Genomic DNA, 22866 nt, shown 5'->3' with positions numbered 1-22866 from the left:
AGGACAGCCAATGTACTTATATACATTATTCACTTCCAGTGGTCCAGAAAAGCCATTAAAGATATATTTCACTACAACTTTGACTTCATCCTGGCAAGGAGTTCCAGGAACTCCTTGTTCATCCATTCAGGCCTCCTGGTGCTTTTGTCTGACTTCCTCTTTGTTGGGATGTCTCTCTCCTGAGTTTGGAGGAGGTAATCTTTGAATATTAACCAGCTTTCTTGGGCATTCCCCTGGATTGCCTATGCCCTGCTCTGCTGACCCTCCAGCAGATATCAGCATAGTTGAGGCTCCCCATGAGGACCAGGGCTTGTGAACATGAGACTTATTTTATCTGTCTATAGAGGACCCCATCTGCTTGGTCTCCCTGATCAGGTGGCCTGTAGCAGACCCTCACTATAATGTCACCTGTCCCTGCCCTCCCTTTAATCTTGACCCATAAATTCTCAGTTGGCTCCTCATCCATCCCCAGGCAAAGCTCCATGCACTCCAGCTGCTCATTGACATAGAGGGTGATGCCCCCTCTTCATCTACCTTGTCTTTCCATCCTAAAGAAGCTGTATCCTTCTGTGATAAATTAGTGGGTGTTTGTTCATTGTCTTTAAAAGGAATTCAGAGAATCTGCTGAGAAGATAAGGTTTTGCAATTTACGACCTTGTTAAGGGGGAAGACTAAGGAAGTAGATAGTGGGGAGGGGGTGTTGGATATACATCCTAGGTAAAACAAAGACTCTGTGAAATACTGTTTGCCGCTTCACCACCCTCCCCCTTGAACATGAGCACAACTTATGATCATTGAAAGAAAAACAACGACCCCCAACAACGAACTGCGCAGCTTCAGAAGGTTCAACAAGTCCTGACAAGCCGAAACTTGGATGCTATAAAACGGCGACACTGAAAAGGGAAAGTTGTGTGCTGTGGTGGAGCGGAGACTCCCCAGCCGCCCAGCGCTGTTTTGCTTGTACCTGCTTACTTAATTAATAAATTATCTTTGATAGACCAGAAAATTGCGTGGTCTCGCTTATAACACTTCCATCCCAACAGTCCAGTCATGGGAGCCATCCCACCATGTCTCTGTAATGCCAATGAGGTCATAGCTCTGCAGGCGGGTATACATTGCTGATTCCTTGTGTTTATTCCTCATACTGCATGCATTAGCATAGAGACATTTAAGCTGGGACCCTGATGAAACTGGCTTACTGGCTGGAGTGGCTGGAATTTCTTTGTGCTATTCTTCAGGTATTCTTCTGCTAACCCATATCCCTTCTCCAGGCTTTGGGCATATATCACTGACACTAGCATCACACTGGGAGGAGAGGGATGGACTGACCTTCCCCTGGCAACTTCAGTTTAAAGCCCTCTTCAGCAACTATGGCAAGCCTATGATGTTCTTCCCATTCTCTGACAGGTGGACCCCATCAGTCCCCAGCAGACGAGGTTTCTCAAGGTGAGTTCTATCATCTAAGTAGCCAAACCCCTGTCTGTGGCAACAGCCCTGTAACCATCTGTTGATTTGCCAGATTTGACTGGCCCTTTCATTCCATACTGGTCCTTTCAATCCCGCTATCCTAGTGTCCTTTGTTTCAGAACGGCAAATCAGGAAATGTTTTCCCAGCTTTTTTGGACCTGCTTCATTCTACTCTCAATTCTATGTTCAGGGTTTTCCTCACCTTTTCCCACTCTATTTCCTAGCATGCAACAGTCAAGCAATGACCTGTTTTTCTCTCCATCCTAAGAAGGGGCTAAAGCTGAAATGAGAATTGAGAAGGCAGAGAAATGATATTCATTCTTCCACATGTCTAAGTCAAGGCTAAGCACCTCTTTATATTCTTAAGAATACTCCCAGAGCAAGTTGTTAGTTCTAGTATACGTGAGTGTAGGATTCATCTCACTTAAATTTAAACACCTGTTGTGTGGAAACTGTATGATCTTCACTAGTAGCCTCCTCTTACAGTTAATGATGAGCAACAGGCACTTCTAGGGTGCAGTTGATTACATTCAAAAATGATTGTCTAAAGCAGGCCAGATAAATCATGCCTCAGAGTCACCTATTTCTTTGTTTCTTTATTTTTGACTATAAAGAAGTTAAAATCTTTCTTGGATGAGGACTTATACATCTAAACAATTCCAGTGTTAGGGCACTTTCACTGTTTTGATTATACTTTCCTCCAGTGAAACCAAAAGTAAATTTGTCATAATTTAAAATACATAAATATTGCATCCTTTTGTTTCAATGAGACATAGTTTACATATATTTCTATAATGAAATGATACTTAGAGAGTAATTTATTTTTTTTTCTGTTGGTGGTGGTGTTTTTTTTTTTTTTGTTTTGGCTTTTTTGCTGAGCACATAGTCATTGACAAATTGGGTGTTTTACAAAAACAAAAACAATATATTTACCCTCTTTTCCTGTTGTCAGACATTACAACAACTTATCCCTACACTATAAATCTGTTTTAGAATTTTTTATTCTATTTTTGGTAACAAGAGTCAAACAATGTATAGAAATGTTTATTATTCTGTTTTAGCACATCTGAAAATGGCCATCCTTTATATTTAGCCTGAAAAGAGTTGCTGTGGAGTTATAGCAAAATAATAATAAAATAATAATAATAGTAAAAGAATAATTTACAGATGTTTATTGTTCCTGTGTGGTAAAGAACACGTTACTACAGCCTCTGATATGTGAAGGGCTAAAAGGTCACTTCTTTCCTTATACATGCAAGTTCTTCACAGAGCTAACATTTTTTTTCTGAATTCCATTAGCTTTTTTATCAAAGGCCTGCAGGTGTTCTGATGTATTCAACAAAAGATCTATTTAGTTGGCATAGTGGCTGCAAATATTAGGAGGGATTGAGAACAAAATTACTGAAGATGTGCTTCAATGAATCCCTTTGCTTCAATATATTCAGTGCTTAAATGTGTATATGTTGTTGTTTCAATCCACAGAAGTCTTAATTAACACCTAATGGATCTTTCATGTTACATGGAAACCTCACATATGCTTGTTGTACAATTTTATTTGCATAATAATGCATGAATTCATTTTACATTAACCTCAGCAATAACCAAAATGTGATTGCTCATTTTCATTAAGTCAAACCACCTTGTTACTAAAGAAATCTAATGCTACAGGCTTATTTTATATAATTTATTAATGAACTATTTATAGTACAAGGGGTGTTCTTAGAAGAAGTTTTCCCAGCATATGAAAGCTGGGTGAGCCTGATATTGATGTCATGTTTGTTATATCCTCTGCAAAAAAGCTAATGAGTAGCATTATCAAGTTACATATTTATGCATGCTTTCATATGCTTTTTGATTATATATACATATTAAAGAAACTGAATATGAGATTTGATGTTTGTAGAATGAGTCAGATTTCTCAAAACATTGTGGGTTTGTTGTAGTTTTTTTGTTTGTTTGTTTGTTTTGTTTCATGGTGTGTTTTTTTTTTCAAGAAATTCTATCTTATAATTCTTAGCAAAAGCAGCAAAGAGTTTGACCTTCAAATCACTTGATTTCAGATATTTTCATGGTGTTTAGTAGGCGTTTCTTTTCTACATGATACTTGAGTCCCATATTGTCTGCCTAATTGGATTACATTTTCTAGGAGTACTACTAATTTTGACATCTAAAACTATTTTTTCACCATAAATAACACATTTTTCACAGAATGGCAATTGGTTGGATCGCCTTCTCTCCTGCCACACGTATTCATGTCTAAATGGTCATCAGGGTAGTACACAAAAAGAATCATGAGATTTGGGTATCACCACCAGCTTCTCATGACAGGAGTAATGATGTAAATGCTTGAATTATGATTCTTAGAACTACAGTTTTAGGACTATAAATGGTAATCACACATAAAGCAATTATTGGATCTACAGTGAATTTGATTAATTTGAGGAGATAAATTATGTTGTTTTCACTCCTAAACAAAGTTTGTAGAATTCCAAAATATGGAGAAAGATTCAATAAACAGAAGTCTGTCACTTCCTAAATATATTCTGTAATCATTAACCTTTCATATAATGCTGTCATCAACTGCTATCTTTAAAAACAAGTTGACCATTGCTGTTTTCGAGGTGTCCATTCCAGGGCAGTTATGGGCATACAGAAAATAGGATGTTAGGAATTTAAAGAACTGTACACTCATACAGTAAAGCTTTTGATACCAAAAACTGTGGGATATATTAACCATTTTAGACAATTCTTTGCCAAATAATTTTAAGCTATTGAATATTCAAGATATTAAGAGATGATCATTAACACTTACGTGGAAATACACGGAAACAAAACTACAGTAAATAAGACAAAGTGATTTGATTCATGTGTACACATATAGTTGTTTAAAGCTATTTAAGATACTGATCTTCCTTTGCCACTCCAGATGGATATTACTAACCTGTTGATTTTGTGTGGTATCATCTAATCCCACACTGGTATCTCAGATTCATCAAAAATGGATTAGCTACCTGGATGTGGGCAACTAAAGTATTGAACTTTTAGATTACTATAAATTGATAAGATTCCAAATATCTTTGATATATATTACATTATTATATATATTTCATAGACTAAAATTCTTAGAAAGTAAGATGAAACTCAATGTGAATTTAACAGCATTCTGATATGAAGACAACCATTGTTTAGAGTAGTTATTAATAAAGTATATCCTCTCAAATTTTGACATTAATCAGTAGCAAAATTACTGTGAATTACCATGCTTTGAACATGACTCAACAAAGTGATAACAATAAAACGCACATCAGAAGCTCACCCTTGTAAGTTGTCACTTGGTCTTTGTCATTTATGATAATAGGTTTTAATTATCCTTCAAGATATTTCACATGAAGAGTAAAGCACTAGTAATAAGAATCCTTGCTTTCTGTCTGCAGATTTGAAGGGTGACATTATCCAGGTTTTGTTATATTTTAAAAGATATGGATTAATGTTACCTTTGAGAAGAAAATAGTTGAAGGAAATATATATATATATATATTTAACATGATGATGCAATTATATACAGAATTTCAGAAAACTAAAAGATTCTACTGTAGAAAAAGACATAAGAATAGAATCTATAGGTATAGGACAGTTGGGAAAAAACAAACAAACAAACAAACAAATAAAAAACTCATTTTCCCAATTCCTATTAGAAGTGTGCACAGAAGGTGGGAAAGGATGGGAATTAAAATATGGATCATTTTGAGTGTTTTAGAAAAAAAAATCTAATTCTTCATTCTATTCCATCACTGTCTTCTATCTTAACAAAAGTAGATCTTGACAGTGATTTAATGTAAATTAAATGAATGTTGCTGCTGTTTCATTGTACGTACTAAGAATGAAGAAGCTACTGTAATTTAATGTTTGGCTTATAAACACAGCTATATAGATATGTATGCATATCTATATAAGGGAGGTGTGGGGGGGAGTAGAAGTGGAAATGCTGTTTCTGATACTTTATGTAAACTTGGAGTAAAAATCCAGATCATTACTTCCATGTATATTGGAATAGGGTCTGACTTATCTTAAATGACTATAGGGAAAACCTATATGCTAATAGGGAAGTTCATGTAGGATTTCTTAATCTGAATATTGCTGTTCAGTGCTGCAAGTTAGTAAAAGGATAACAGAAATCAAATTCAGATTAGGAGAATTGCATTGAGGGAAGTGTATACTGTTTAGAAACCAAAGTAACTTGTCCTGTTACAACTTGTCATGTTACAACTTGCCATGCTTTTTCAGGTTTCTGAATAAAATGTAAATGTAAGAAAGATTTTCAATTAAGTTCAAATAGTAAAAAAGAAAAATGTTGTTATTATTCTGGTTCATGCTATACACAAAGATGAGGAAGCTGATCTATGTACACAGAGCAACATATTGCTGTTATAATATGAACATAGGACAAGTTTATATATTTTTTCTTGTGGCTGCTGCAAAGTTTCATTTTAACAGAGACAAATTTAAAAATACATGAAACCAGGGGAACATGTATATGTATACGTATATGCCACTTATCATGTATCAAAGTGTTAAAAAGAAAAAGAAAATGTTCAAAGGGGATAAGAAGTACCAGCTGTAGAATGTGTATAATGACTGAGAGTTCATGAAATCTTATTAAGCAGAAATGTTAAATAAGTAATAATACGAAATAATATGTAATAATAAGAAATATTAAGAAATAAGTAATTCATCCAACTCCTAGTTATCTATATAGTGAAAGGATTGACTGGGTGAATCCTAACATTTCAAAAGCTGTTGCTTTATTTTTCCTTAAGGCTAATTTGTTGTGTGTTTGTTTGTTTGTTTGTTTCAAAACTAAGTTTATCGTGCTTTCCACTTCAACTGTCTTGAAAGAATGTTGAATACAACATTCATGAATCTGTCTCCTCTATATAATGTCTGTGGTGTTTCTCAAATCCCAGGCTGAACTAGAATGTAAATGAAACATTGCCAAAGTCTTTGCCACACTGTATTGATCCTGGTTCCAATTGCAGTAATAAAACTCAGAAAACAAATTTCAGAAAGGACAGGCACTTGAGTAAAAACAAACAAGCAAACAGGACCGTATTGCAGTATGTATATGTATATGCAGTATGCATCTGTAAAGTCAGCAATTTTCTGCAATTTCACTGGAACAGAATATACAAGTCATTTTAAGTTCCACAGAGTTATGATTCTTAAATGAGAGATTTAGGTCCTTTTGTTTGTTTGTTTATTTGTTTGTTTTGTTTAGCTTTTGTTTCCTTGTGGTTCATTTTTAAACATCTTACAGTTTCTACAATGGATAAAGGGTACATGATTGTGATGTTAAAGGGGACGTATCAGAGTCAGGTGTTTTCCTGTTCCAGAGCCCTGCAAAGGGCTGTCACCGAGACAGTTTCACAAAGTTGAGTGTATTTAATAAGGTAACAGATATAACAGATTTGGAATTGCCATTGATAAATACACTTACTGCAATAGCGCAGTAAGTGTATATATGATACATATGTATATATGATAATAGTGCTAGCAAAATGCTGTCCAGGGTATTCCTCACCAAAAGGTGAAGACACAGAGCTTATCAAGAAGGTGTCCCTGTCATCTTGTCGTGGTAGAGGAGAACAGCCCATTGACTGCTTCTTTTAGGTCTCCAATTTCTTCTTACTTCCTACCACCCCACTTTTTTTTTTTTTCCTAACACTAACATTTTACACTAACTCCTAACGCTTTTTTGTATACTAACATCTGTTCCCTGGGGTGATGTTTAGCATGATTTGGATGAAGATTTGAGTACTGTAGTCATACATTTTTAGCAAGTATTTCATTAAGCTCATTAAGTGTAGAGTCCTGCACCTGGGAAGGAACAACCACATGTATCAGTACAGGCTGGGGGATGACCTGCTGGAGAGGAGCTCTGAGAAGGACCTGGGGGTCCTGGTGGATGAGAGGTTGACCATGAGCCAGCAGTGTGCCCTGGTGGCCAAGAAGGCCAAAAGGATCCTAGCGTGCATAAAAAGGAGCATGGCCAGCAGGTCAAGGGAGGTGATCTCTCTCTACTCTCCCTCTACTCTGCCCTGGTCAGGTCTCACCTGGAGTACTGTGTCCAGTTCTGGGCTCCTCAGTAAAAAAAGACAGGGATCTCCTGGAAAGAGTCCAGCAGAGGGCCACAAAGATGATATGGGGCCTGGAGCATCTTCCCTGTGAGGAAAGACTGAGAGACCTGGGTCTGTTCAGCCTTGAGAAGAGAAGACTGAGATCTTATCAATGGGATCTTATAAATGTTTACAAATATCTTAAGTGTGGGAGACAGTGGGATTTGGCCAACCTCTTTTCAGTGGTTTGTGGGGACAGAACAAGGGGCAATGGCCACAAAATGGATCATAGGAAGTTCCGCACTAACATGAAAAAGAACTTCTTCACAGTGAGGGTGACAGAGCACTGGAACAGGCTGCCCAGGGAGGTTGTGGAGTTTCCTTCTGTGGAGATACTCAAGGCCTGTCTGAACGCCTACCTGGGCAACCTGATCTAGGGAACCTGCTTTGGCAGGGGTGTTGGACCCAATGATCTCTCGAGGTCCCTTCCAACCCCTACAATTCTGTGATTCTGTGATTCTGTGATTATCATATTCAGGGATGTGAACTTTAATATTTGTTTTATAAATAATGAAGCAAAAGGTTTCATACCAGGCTTTGTGGCCTTAAATATTCTGTTTTGCCACCAAAACTGGGCCATCCCACAAACACAAGATTCCCTCCTTCAGCAGTCTCTTATACCAAGCCTGTGGACCTCCATCCACAAAGTTAGTATAAAAGATAAACAAGAACAAGCTGCTCAACTCCCTTTTCCCTAAGGCTGGTGCTTATCAGTGACACTGACACGTCTGACTATTCTCCACAGTGATGGAAGACAAGAGCTATTAAATATGTATTAATATATTTTCCCCAAAACAAACAGAAAAAAAAATCTCAGAGAACTACTTTGTGCAGTAGATGAAGTCCAGACATGAAGAGGGTTATTTACTACTGCAAATAATGGCATTGTTTATTTAACAATAGCAACACTTCATTTCTAAAGCATCCACATATATTTGGCCTTTATTTTCTAATAACCAGTTAAGTTTCAAAAGAAACACTGAAAGTCAGAAAGCATAATCACAGAGAACTTATTTCCTCACTGTGAGAAGTGATTTAAAATGTCTAATTAAAAACACTTATCATCTTTCTGTTCTCTCTTTTTTTTTTTCATCCTTAACTACAATACAATCATTTTAGTGATTGATGCCTTCAAATTCATGTGTTTAATTTAGTCATATGACTAAAAATAAGTTAAGTAATCACTGGATAAAAACACTTCACTGAATGTTAGAATATTATCATGTGATATATTATGTGCATTCTTTTAACTCCTTGCTGTTGCTTAACCTAGCAGGCGGCTCAGCACCACACAGATGCCCACTCACTCTCCCCAGGTATGAGGGGGGAGAGAATCCAAAACGTAAAAGTGGGAGAATTTATTAGTTGAGATAAAGACAGTTTACTAAGTAAAGCAAAAGCTGCACAAACAAGCAAGCAAGCAAGCAAAACAAGGTTCTTCCCATCAGCAGGCAGGTGCTCAGCCACTTCCAGGAAAGCAGGGTTCATCACGCATAATAATTCCATGGGAAGACAACTGCCATCACTCCAAACGTGCCTCCCTTCCCAGCTTTTATTGATGAGCATGATGCCATATGATATGGAATATCCCTTTAGTCAGTCTGGGTCACCTCTCCTGGCTGCGTCCCATCCTAGCTTCTTGTGCACCCCCAGCCTCCTCACTGTTAGGGCAGCACATGAAGCAGAAAAGTCCTTGTCTCTGTGTAAGCACTGCTCTGCAACAGCTAAAAACATTGGTGTGTTATCACCACAATTTTCATCAAAAATCCAAAACACAGCATCATATGAGCTTCTATGAAGAAAATTAACTCCATCTCAGACAAAAACCATGACAACCTTTTAATGTTCTTCTAAAGATATAATAAAATTTCTGTTGAAATAAATCTGTTAAGTAGGTCTAAATATACTAACCTGTACAGAACACTTGCAAGCAGTATAAGTAACATACAATTTCAGTATCATGAGAAGAAAAGTTATTAAGTATTTAAGGTTTTAAAGTATCAGTGAAGAGGTTAACGGAACAATGAATCTGATAACTTCTATTAGGACTGAATGATATGGGGAACTACCAGAGAACAATTTTGCTTCCTGGATAGTCTTTCCATTGTTTTCATTAATACGAATCACTTCATAGTCATAGTCACGTTGTAGTCCCGACTATAAAGTCGGGAAAAATATTAGCTTTCCCCTACTTGGCCACAGTGGAAAAAGAATAGGACTAAAAGTTATCTTAGTGAATCAGAAATTCAGAAGTTTAGAGAAAAAATCTGTTTCCTTATGTTCAGGTGGAGCCTCCTATGTTTCAGACTGTGCCCATTTTCTCCTGTTCTGTCATGGGTCTCCACTGTAAAGAGCCTGGATCTATCTTCTTAGGTCCTGCCATCAGGTATTTATATACATTGATGAGATCCCCCTGAGCCATGTCTTCTCTAGGAAATTTGCTCCAGTGCCTTCATCATCTTTGTCGCCTTTTGTTAGAGTCCAACAGTATGTCCATGTCCTTCTTGTTCTGGGGAGCACAGAACTGGACATAGTACTCCAGGTGTGTTCTCACCTACTGTCACGTTCAGACACATATAGTAAGGACAGCTGTATTACACAAAAATATTTACTTTACCGTGCATGGATTTACCACCAGGAACTAACAAGACTTTGACCTTCAAAAAATAGTGATGGCACTCTAAATTACGTGTTGCAGTCTACACTCTAGACTGTCCCTTGTATTGGGTCTGTCTTTACTTCCCAATCTCAGGATTTTGTTTCATAACAACCATATCCAGTCAACTTTGAGATTTTTCTTTTGTTTTGTTAAGAAGTATAAGAAATCTCCATTGTATGCCTTCCAGCAGAGGCATATAATATTTATCCATATAGCACAGAGCTATCATAATTCTGCCAAAATATAATGTATTTGTATATATTATACTAATTATCATTAACTCCATAATTCCAAATGTCTAGTTTTGATTGTTTAATATACCAGAAAAATCTCTAATCATGTGATTAATGTATCACTAACTACATTTTATTATTAGGTTAAAGCCTTAATCTGATTTGAATTATTATCACAGCATCTGGCAATTTATTTGTTCATATGAGTGCCTAAATATGCACTATGTAATAACCATAGCATAGTAGTATTGTACATTCAAGTATCCCAATAAGCATTTCAGTATATTGCCTCAGGTTTGTTTTTGGAGTTGTCTGTTTTTTTTTTTTTTATTATTATTATTATTATTACTAGTTTGTTGGTGTTTATGTGTTGATTATTTATTTATTTCTTAAATTATCAAGTATTTTGGAAATATGTTCCCTTCAGTATTTATACCTGTAACCTTTTTTTCAGCTCTCACAGAGATGAACAGATTCCTATGACTTCTTATGTAAGTTGCAAAGTTCTAATTGCTGCATGCTGAGAAGGTACTTATTAACAACCTGTTCTCATATGGTTTAATGGCTTCTGTCCACTGAGTTGCCTGTCAGTTTTACCAAGACTGTTCAAGCAAGTTCTTCAGTTAGTAACTATTAGTAACTAACAAGAATATTTATACAATCAAAACAGGAATGTACTTTTCACCTAGCATTTTTTCATGATTGTAGGGAGATGATTCTGAAAGGTTTATAACACTGAGAATGAGGAATCTTTTATGAGAGACAAATGCATCTATACTAACTTTTTTCATAAATTGGACAAGCTCTACCTATTTTAGCTCAGCTATTTATTTCTTTATGTAGAACAAAATGACAATGAAAGTATTGAAAAAGATGCAATGGTAAATATTATTAAAAGCCTTAATTAAACGTTTTGTTTTGCTTTAGTTTTGGTTTTGTTTTTTAAAAAAAAAAAAAAAGAGCTAGTTCCTCTTCAGTAAACAATGTAGACTTTTCCTCAGGAGACAGAAGTTAACAAGACTAATGAGTCAACAACTCATTAAGAGATCTTTAAACAACAGTAACAAAATAATAAATATTCAAATGCATCAAGAAGTGTTATTTTAACTGTAAATAAAATACATATACATTTTCCCATGAATTTCTGAAAGTTGGTGGAAAAAATGTAATCTATATATACACAAAATCACATATCTCCTATTTACTATATAAACAAGAAAATTATTTACATAATGAAGATCCTTTGAAGGACAGAAAGCTTAACTCATGGGGAAAAAAATAACTGTTAAGCTTTTCTTTTTCTTGACTGTATTGCATCTGCATATTGCATATCACATGATCATGCCACATATTGAATTTCCTTCTTAGAACATTAATATCACACAACATTTTGAGTTCCCATTGTCTAATAGACTTTTTAAAATTCATTTTAACCTTTGCCAGTACAATGAGAAATTTGCAGTCATTCTCTTGTCCAAAACAGGCCTTTTCAATATGAAACAAGAGAAAAGCTGTCATAATAAGAAACTAGTAACTTTAGCTCTTCCAAAAATTGGACACCAAACCTCAACTCATTCCTTTTACCTCATTTCCTGGGGTCTTTTAATGTGGCATTTTAGTGTGAGTGGGTTGTACTTTCTGTTTTTGTTTTTTATGAAATTATATTTCCTGCGGAGTTTTAGAAATAACAGCTCAGGAACAAAGCAATACTAACAAATACTTTTTTTGTGTGTGTGTGAACTTTTTCACATACTTTCAAATGTTTTATAGAACTTTAATGAATTCTGAGATTTTCAGAGTAAGTCGGAGTTTAGTGTCTTTAGTGTCTTTTTTTCAGAAAATTATTTTAAGGTGTTACATCACAAAATCAGAAGTCTGAGTTTTGCTTTCACAAAGGCATTTTTTCCAACAAAAAGTTTTAGTGAAGGTGGAAAGTTCTTCTAGGATATGAAATAAATTATTTTATTTTGAATTCAGAACACATTTTTAGCAAACTTCCTTGCATCATTATCTGTTCAGTTTCTTAAAAAAATTAAAAATCCCCTGAGCAAGACAAACAGATTAAAAAATATCTGACTGTGTGGACATATATTAGTTGCTTTAACAATACATAAATGATTATGTAGATTATATACTTATGGAAAAACTAGGAAAATATTATTCAGTTACTGGAAAAGCAGAGAAAAATTATTTCAGTAATTTTTTATGTATTTATTTATTTTACTCTGATAACAAGCACATACAATGCATAAAGTAATTATTTGGAATTTACTCCTATAAATTGATAAATGATACACATACATATATTTTGATGAACAACATAAAGGATCTTATAAAACAGTTTTAGATGTGTGGATTTCTTCAGAAATGCATCTTATGAAGAACAGAAGTATTTCACAAATCCAGTATTAACAAATCCAGTAAAAGCTTTTGTAGAAACAAAAGAGAATATAATAATCTCAAAAATATGTTATTTTGACATTTTCAAATGAAATACATTAAATATGCAATTGTAGAAATATCAAAGAAACTTACTGTATAGTACCAAAGGTCTGGTGCTCACGATTAGCAAGAATCCACACTTTAGCCAGTAGATAAAATGCAGTTTATTACCACTCCAGATGTGGACAGTCCGGAAAAATGCAGGAACTTTGCCAGGACTAGGGGAACCACCAGGAGCTTGGAGCATCAGCCTGTAGTCAAGGCTTGCTCCTACTTAAGGGGACATCACTATTCTGTTAACAATTCTGCATGTTCATGCCTTGGCCTTGTGGTCATAGCCAAGGGTGTAACTCTTACGACAGCCACCACATGTGATTGGGTTCCATGTCTGGAAAAGTTAATATAGGGGTGAGCTCATGTAAAGAAAAGAATGCAATAGCATTGTGTGTTCTTGACCCTCAGCAAAGCAAGATATGTTTGGCTACTTGAAATATGCAAGAGATAGTGATAAGCAAGAACAGTCCTTGACTGACCACATAACTCCTTTCAGTTTCTTGCACAATGGTCCATACAATCATGCAACATTTTCAAAACTTTTTTCCACATATACTTGTCCAAACACTTATTTCCAATTGATTATTTCTAAAAGAGTAATAAGGCTTTAAACAGCCTAGTCAAAATATATGAGCAGATCCCCTATGTGTATGCTTACGCGTTCATCTTATTCAATCACATCATCTAAAATAATGGAAAAAAGACTCAGTATTTTATTTTTATCTAATCTACATTTTTCTCCAGTTTCATGTTAGGTATGAAATCAAAATACACGTTGTTTAAATATGTGGGACCTGGAATGGAATTGTAACATCACACTGGTCAGTTGTGTACTTTATTTTTTATTCTACTAAAAATTATTTTTGTATTTCTTATTGAGTACACACTTTTTATCACATTAATAGTCTCACAAAATAAAAATAAAGTAATTAGCTATATTACCATATAGCTCTTAGTAATTAGTTACAAGGAACATCTGTACTTTTGATGAATAGATTACTGTACTAATTCATGGGGTGTGCATTGAAAAAAGATAAAAGCCATCTAAGTTATTGACATAATAATAGTTTATAAATAACATCATAATAGTTTTAAAATAACATCACAAAATCTAACATTTCTAATTTATTAATGCTACAAACTTCTATAATACACCTGTTTCTCTCACGTTACCCAATCACCCAATTTTGTTTCATGTATAGCTGATGTAAACATTATACCTATGTGGGTATATGTGCTGTGTGTTTATACACATGTGTTTATATAAAAGACAAAAAAATATAAATGTATTGCACATAGATTTTAGATAATAACATGTGAATATAGATATGTAATATTTAATTTTAAATTAAGATGCCAAATGCTTCTTCCAAATCCTTAAAATGCACAAAATACATATAAGAAGAATGACTGCATAAGCACCTAGAAGCAGTCATGTTATGCAAATAATTTTGGGAGAGTGCTAACATTTTAAAATCTGTATTTTAGAAGGACCAACCCACTGAGAATTTTGTTATACACACTTATAAATCATGGCAAATATGGGTAGACGATGAAAATACAAGAGAACATTTAATACCAAAATGAAGTTTGATTTTAGCTAACTCACACTTCCAAGTGTAGGAAACAGCTTGACTTCATTACAAAATAGGTGACATGTTTATCTTACCTTGTGCTCTCCTGTTCCCCAGTCATCTTTGACTTACCATATTGTGACCTTTATAATAGCTTTATAGAGAATCAATCAGGCCAAGACACAACTGTAATGCAAAGAGGTATTCATTATTTTATATTGGCTTAAACGAATAGGCATGACAAGTAAAACATGGGTGATTGATTTCCTGACCTTTGAAGTGTTTTATATGTAAAGTGCATAAGTTATATCCATACAAGATATTTAATGTTAAAAATGAATTTTAATGTTTAACAATATTTTTTATAGGCTGCCAATGAAACTTATGTTTCATGACAATAAAATCTACTGTTTCATCTCTTTGTAGTGACTATTTATATGATTTTCTTATATCTTTCCAGTTCTTTAAAATATAGTATGAATAAGAATACAGCATGAATAAAGAATAAAATTTATTTTAATAGATACTCATTTATATGATTATGTACTGAATTGGAATCAAGTAAAAATCATCTTCAGGAATTTTTCAGAGACTAACTTTCCAAGCAACTACATAAACTACTAAAGGATCTTTGGGAGTGAGTATAGAATAACAGAACTAGAAGGTATATGGGAGTAGGTGAACAATGAAAATAGGTGAACAATGAAAGTAGGTGAACAATGCATGTGTTCTGTTTTGATGAAAATCAGAACCTTTTTCAGAAAGAAATTCATAATCTAATGAACATAAAACAGTTCCTTGAATCCTCATGTATTTGTTCACTAGAGAAGCTAAATTTTGAGGACTCGCACATAACATTTTTATAGAAGACTTAGGTAATACTTTCTGAAGTCAATTATGGCTTGCAGTACATAAAATGCTAGAAATCAATTTTGAGACATGAATCAATGTATATCATGTTCAATTATAATACAAAGGTACTGACCTTCTTAAATTCAAATGTATTTATAGGCTCTCCTGTTGGTTACTGTCAAGTTCAAGTGTCTCTTCTGTATCATCTGTTTGAACATATCAGTTCAGAGAATAGCTTCATCCAAAAAATCATAGTTAACAATGTCGGTGGTTTATTAAACAACTGCTAAATCCCTCTATTTCAAGTCTGTATTTCAGTGTTCTTCTTATGTACTTTTCCTCAATTCTATATCCCATGGATGTTAACTTTTATGATGTTTAGTGCTTTTTAGATCTAGTTTAGATGACTACATCTAAAATAATAAAGTATTGCAGGAAACTGAGTGGAATTAGCATGATTTTCTTATTTTTGCATCTCCTACAGCTTGCTTTATTCTTTGTTTTCCGAAATTCCTTATTCCAGGTGTGTTCTAGTAAAATAAACAAACAAGATCAATACATTTTTGTCTTGAAGTCTGGGAGAATTTTATTAAAGGAATGATTGTTTTAATTATTATTTCTTTAGAAGCAGAGAAGACAGAGGAATTCCTTATTTCAACTCATTATCTATATCCTAGTTGGAAAAATGAGACCTCAGATTCACTAGGATGACTATTGAGTTGTCCTGTTCAAACTATCTTGTCTTCTCAAAGAACTTGGTCTCTTTCAAGATAATTGTCTTGGTCCTTATAGCAGCCTAACACTATATTTTCAACGAAAACTGTGTAGTTGACACAATTTTACTCTGCTAGATCTTCTAAGAGGATGAGGAATCTTCTATCCCTCATTATCATTAACTGAGTATTAGTGCTATGTATAACTTTTACATCTTACAAATAAGAGTAATGACAGCAATGCTATTTCCAAAAGAATTCATTTGAAAGATGGTACTTCTGGAAATCATGTAGTTAGAAGTAGTTTTGATTCCAGATTAATACAGGATCAGAATGTCCAACTGCAAGAATCTGAACAATGCAAGTAATACAGTTATCCACATTTTTCTAACATCTCAGTCTCTGTTAAATTAATTTTTATACTCAATTCACACTTGAATGTAGGCTACAGGGTATGATTCTTTGATTTTGCCTTCTTTAAAGAAATACCACAAAAAGCACTTTAAAAATTGCTGTCATTAAATCACACAACGTATGATTGGGCAGAATAAACCCTTAGTGCATCTAACAATAAGTGATAGTTAAACATGCATAAGAGAACTGACGTGTAAGGAAAAAAAATAAGAAAAAAAAAAAGACAAAAAAGCTAAGAAAAAAAATAATAATTTTAAGGGATAATGTCTGCTGTTAAAAGTTCTAAGTCTTTTAGAAGGATATGAAATCTTGCTCATATGCTGACACTGAAGATTACTATTATATAATTGATTTTCCTCCACAGATGATGCAGTTTCATCAAAGAACAGAAAAAATAGCCATGGAGACTTTCAGCGCTTCCTCCACTTCCCTTAAGATTCAAAACCCAAGATCAACCTGACTCTGTAGATTATATCCTACATTAAAATGATTTTAGAATTTTAGAATATATAATGATTTACTCTGCCACAGGTTTTATAGTGAGTTTGCAAGGCCTCAGGCCTGAGGCTTGTTAGGCTTTCTCTGTCCGAGCTTTTCTTTACCTACCTGCAGGTTTGTTTTACTTGGTTTAGCTGTAACAGTAATTCTTCTAACTGACCAGGTGGCTATAGCTAACTTTGCCTTTGTTTCTCTATGCATGGTACCACCAGGGTTTTCCAGCTCTTCACATACCAGCGTAGGGAGTGGAGCAGAAAAACAAAGGTCTTGTGCCATTGCAGAGGCCTTGAAAGGTGAGAACACAGGATGTGGTGGAGAAAAGCAGAGGTGTGGCACAATAAGGAACAGGGCACAGGCTTGAGCTGGATACCCCATGGCTCCAAAGAACTCACCCATGGTCAGCCACAAAAATGCAAACCTGGAGCTGGGCAAAACTGGGTTAAGGGTGACAAACAGAACAAAGAAATACTATCTGACTTCTATGAAAGTCAATATATTCTAAATGCAGATGTAATGTGAAAGAGCAAAGGTGTAAAAATGTATTAGTAAACCCATAAAAATGACCCTAAGCAGACTCTAGAGTGAGAAAGAAGAAACCATGGTCATGTACATCAAGTTCCTCATTAGAAAGGGGCTCCAGGGACTGACAACTCCCTGTAGCAACCCCTGAGAGGGGATCTTATTAATGTAAATAAATATCTTACAGGAGGGTGTCAAGACAATGGGGCCAGACTCTTTTTGGTGATGCCCCGTGATAAGATGAGAAGTAACGGGCACAAGTTGAAACACAGGAAGTTCCTGCTGAATATTCCTGCTGAATATGAGGAAACATTTCTTTACTGTGAGGGTGACAGAGCACTGGGACAGGTTGCCCAGAGAAGTTGTGGAGTCTCCTTGTCTGGAGATATTCAAAACCTGCCTGGATGCAATCCTGTGCAACGTGCTCTAAGCAACCCCGCTTGAGGAAGGGGGTTGGAGTAGATGATCTCCAGAGGTCCCTTTCAACCTCAACCATTCTGTGATTCTGTGTGATTCCATAATAAAGTCCTGTTAATGTTAAGATTCAAATTATACTACTAATAAATAATTGGTCTTTATTTATACACATGTATTTATATAAATATAACATGTAATTTCTTTGCCCATAATTTGAAGTTTTGAGCATAACAACTACAAGGAATTTGTTTGTTTATTTTAATTGTACATTTATGTATCTGAAATACTTGCAGATATTTACCATAAAAGAAGCTCAGTTTCAATAACCTATGTGGTACTACTTATTCACTCTATTAACGTTGTTTAACACAATTTATTTCTTAAAAAATAGGAAATGACTCAGGTGTTTGTTTTGCCACGTTATCAGAAGGAATCTAAATAGGGCTATCAAGGACTTTAAAAGAAATATTGAAAGTTTATGATATATAGACATGTTGTGTGCAATATGTGGCATTAAGTATGTGTTGTATGTCAACTTTCTTTCCATGTATACATAGATTTATGCATGCATATACATATATGCATGTATTTATGTGTTTATACATGTGTTTGTACAAACTGGTGTTGTACATACACACACTTACTACATATACCTTTTTATATGCTCATTAAATTCCTGTTTTTTTCTATCATTAATGTGCTAAAAAATCACAGAGGAAGATACTCTGTCAAATTTTTTTGCAGCCCAACTTTTTCAGACTCAAGTGACTTATTTAAGAGTCTCAAACTTCACATTCTTTGTAATACTACTTTTTTGTTTGCAATTCCACTGATCGTACAATTGGATTTCTGTCTTCGTGAATCTTATTGTTTTTACTTGAATACATTTTAAATTGGGCAAACTGAATTTTACAAAGTTGTAAAAATCCTGTAATCATTGATTATAAATATTGCTGTTGGGTACTTTTGGAGAATACTGATTTTGAGGAAATGGTGGAGAATAACCTTAGCCAGGGATACATTTTAACAGTTTTCTTAAACTGCTATATGAAAAATACTTCTTCATTATATCTGAAACATGTTTTATGTAGCAAGACTGAAAACACTCTCACAAATTTAAGGGTGAAAGATTAAGACAAAATTTTCAGAAGAAACTATTGTTGTACTTGAAGTGCAGCTTATTTCATAACTTAAAAAGTCAGCATGCAGCTATTGTGTAGTTTCTGGCAATCAGAAAATTTAAATAAATACTAGATTTCTTGAATGCCTTACATCTCCCTCTCCCTAAAACATTAGCTAAAATAAATAATTAAACAAAGCAGCTATATCTAAATGATCACAGAATAAGCAAAATCAAAGTTCATCATAGTGCTAACCACAGTATTTCAGCTGAGAAAGTTATTTAAGTAAGATAAATTATTTACTGTTTCAGGAAAGAAATAAGTGCAGAATAATACAGTATTGGAACAAAGTGATCCACCCAAAATCACATGAGAGGGTTACACTGATATGATTTAAAATAATAATAACAATAACCACATTTGAGTGGTTAGCTATACCTGAGCTATTCAATGGTAGGCTCCATTCACAGTCAATGGAGAGAAATAGACCCTTCCAGGTATGATTTATTTCACCCTAAATGAAATGTCTAATGTTGGTCACATTAGCGGTACCCTAAAATAATAACAGCAATAACAATAGCAATAATGAAAACAACAACAATAATATTAATAATAATAATAATAATAATAATAAACTCCACTAATCATAAAGGGCACAATGTGGATGGTCAAATATAACGAAAACTGAACTCATCAAATTTCTGTAATGCATTTTAGTGTTCTTCATATATCTGGTCAAGACCCCATTTTCAATTAAGGTAATAATAGTAGTAATCAGATGGAATGATGAATGATTCAAATGTATTTGAGTGGAACAAGATGAACAAAAGCTATTCAAGCCTGCGAAGCTGGGAGCCTGTCTGCTCAAAAAATCTCAACTATAAAAGTAAAAAATAAAATCACAGAGCCATAGTAATTCTGAGTATCTGATTGTAATTCACAGTCCTCGTGAAAAGGTAAACACAGCAATAAGAGTTAAGCAACTGAATACTAATTTAACATGAAATAAATCTCTCAGTCTGAGTGAAATGCCCTTTTAAATTCACAAAGTTTTACCCAAGACACTATATTAAGAATATGCCATATGCTGATTCACAAAACTGACATTTTCAATACGAAAACTTACAGAGATTTCAGCAGATACTTTTGTAAACTATGTATAGGAACACTTAGTTTTACAAAACTTGCTAGAGATTTGACTGATTTCATTAATTGGTAGTTTTGTTTGTTTGTTTGTTTGTTTGTTTTCCTGTTAGCAAGATATTATCTTTCTCAGTGTCTGTGTCTATCTAGGAGTTATCACCATGATATGTCAGTGTGCTAGGATATTAAAGAGCCATTAACTCAATACAGATACCAAAAAAAAAATTTAAATATTCATTTTCACAGCTGAAATTATCCTCAACATGCCTTACATTTGCTATCATTGAAACTGGATATATGCAGAAGTTGTCCTTCAGAAATTCAGGGCACAAAGGAAAATTGTACTAGCTATAGAAAATGTTAATTTAAAATCTGGCTTAACTCCAGGTATGCAAAAAAAGTATTATATTTTAAAATGTTGGAAAAAATCCTTTTCGGGCATTAACTGTGTGTTGTCTTGTTCATCTTTAAACTTGACCAATCATTATTTTATCCTTATTACCATAATGAATACTAGGTGTGCTGAGTTCAGTCATGTTACCATATGTTTATAGGGCCATTAAAGACTGCTTAGATACTGTGGCTTCCAGCTGGTGATTGTGCAATCAGTGGACTTTCTGAACTCACATTTACCACATTTGCTAGCCCAATGTCTTAGATGACTCTAAAAATCTATCAGTGAATCAAACCGCTTAGGAAAAATCTTTTCTACCTAAGTCTCACCATATAAAGTCAGGCATAGAATCATAGAATCATTAAGGTTGGAAAAGACCTTCACGATCATCTGGTCCAACCATCCCCCTTCTACCTATGTCACACACTAAACCATGTCCCTAAGCACCAAGTCCAAGCTTTCCTTAAACACCCCCAGGGACAGTGATGCCACCACTTCCCCGGGCAACCCGTTCCAATGCCTGACTACTCTTTCTGAGAGGTAATGTCTCCTAATTTCCAACCTAAACCTCCGCTGGCACAACTTGAGGCCATTCTCTCTAGTCCTATCATTGGTTATCTGCAAGAAGAGGCCGACCCCCAGCTCCCCACAACTTCCTTTCAGGTAGTTGTAGAGAGCAATAATGTCTCCCCTAAGCCTCCTCCAGACTAAACAACCCCAGTTCCCTCAGCAGCTCTTCATAGGACTTCTGTTCCAGGCCTTTCACCAGCTTCTTAGCCCTTCTCTGGACACACTCCAGGGCCTCAAATTCCTTCTTGTACCGAGGGGCCCAAAGCTGAACACGGTACTCGTGGTGTGGCCTCACTAGGGCTAGGACAGGGGGACGATCACCTCCCTGGCCCTGCTGGCTACATTATTCCTGATACAAGCCAGGATGCTGTTGGCGTTCTTGGCCACCTAAGAACACTGCCGGCTCACGTTCAGGAGAGAAACTACCAGAACCCCCAGATCCTTTTCCTTTGCACAGCTTTCCAGACACTCTCCCCCAAACCTGTAGCATTGCATGGGGTTGTTGTGGCCAAAGTGCAGGATCTGGCTGTTAGCCATCTTGAACCTCATCCCATTGGCCTGTGCCCATCGATCCAACCTGTCCATGTCCCTCTGTAGGGCCTTCCTACCTTCTGGCAGATCAACACTTCCCCCCAGCTTGGTGTCATCTGCAAATTCACTGAGGGTGCTCTCAATTCCCTCATCCAAATCATCAATAATTAAAGAGGATGGTCCCCAATACCAACCCCTGGGGAACACCACTGGTGACCAGCTGGATTTTACTCCTTTCATCACTACTCCCTGGCCCAGCTGTCCAGCCAGTTTTGAACCCAGAAAAGAGTGTACCTGTCTAAGCTATGGGCTGCCAGCTTCTCCAGGAGAATACTATGAGAAACTGTGTCAAAGGCCTTCCTGAAGTCTAGGTAGACTACATCAACAGGTGTTCCGTCATCCACCAGGCAGGTCACCTGGTCATAGAAGGAGATGAAGTTGGTCAGGTAGGACTTTCCTTTCATAAACCCATGCTGACTGGGCCTGATCCCTCCGGTTATCTTCATGCATATTCTGCATGACTGTGTTCAAGATAACCTGCTGCATCACTTTTCCTGGCACCGAGGTCAGACTGAGAGGCCTGTAGTCCTCCAGTTCCTCCTTATGAGCCGCCTTCTTATTGATGTGCGTCACATTAACAAGTCTACAGTCATCGGGGACCTCTCCGGATGACCATGTCTGCTGATAGACGATGGAAAGCAGACCAGCAATCACATTGGCCAACTCCCTCAGCACCCTCAGGTGGATCCTGAGTCTCATGGACTTGTGACAGTCCAGGTGGAGCAGCAGGTCTCTTTTTCTACCTGAACTGGGGGGGGGGGGGGGGGGGGGGGGGGGGGGGGGGGGTTGTTCTACTCCTTGTTCCAGACTTCCAGGCTGGGAATCTGAGTACTCCATGGGTAAGTGATCTGGCTAGTAAAAACAGATGTAAAGAAGGCATTAAGAACCTCAGCCATTTTCTAATCCTCAGTAGTCATGTTCCCCGCTGCATCCAGTAAAGGATGGAGATTAATGGAGACATCTTGTCTCCATTTAAAAACAGGAAGAAAAACTAATGGTGCAAACTGTCAATGATCAAAAGTCTTGTTTAGG

At 35.7% G+C, this 22866-nt stretch overlaps 1 protein-coding gene across 1 annotated transcript in view; it reads left to right on the top strand.

Moving 5' to 3' along the window:
* LOC310891952 (uncharacterized protein) overlaps positions 1–22532 on the top strand; it is an 86943-nt gene extending 64411 nt beyond the window's left edge. Inside the window, exons 3-7 of the mRNA XM_083819446.1 lie at positions 1272–1446; positions 10987–11023; positions 13773–13849; positions 15614–15653; positions 16946–22532. The gene's annotated coding sequence lies outside the window, so the exon portion shown is untranslated. The remainder of the gene's footprint in view (positions 1–1271; positions 1447–10986; positions 11024–13772; positions 13850–15613; positions 15654–16945) is intronic.
* The last annotated feature ends 334 nt before the right edge of the window (positions 22533–22866 follow it).

This window comes from Anser anser, assembly GCF_964211835.1.
Source record: "Anser anser genome assembly, chromosome: 1".
NCBI classification, from domain to species: Eukaryota; Metazoa; Chordata; class Aves; order Anseriformes; family Anatidae; genus Anser; species Anser anser.
The sequence above is the reverse complement of the archived record's forward strand: the minus strand, read 5'-3'. Positions and strand labels throughout refer to the sequence as shown.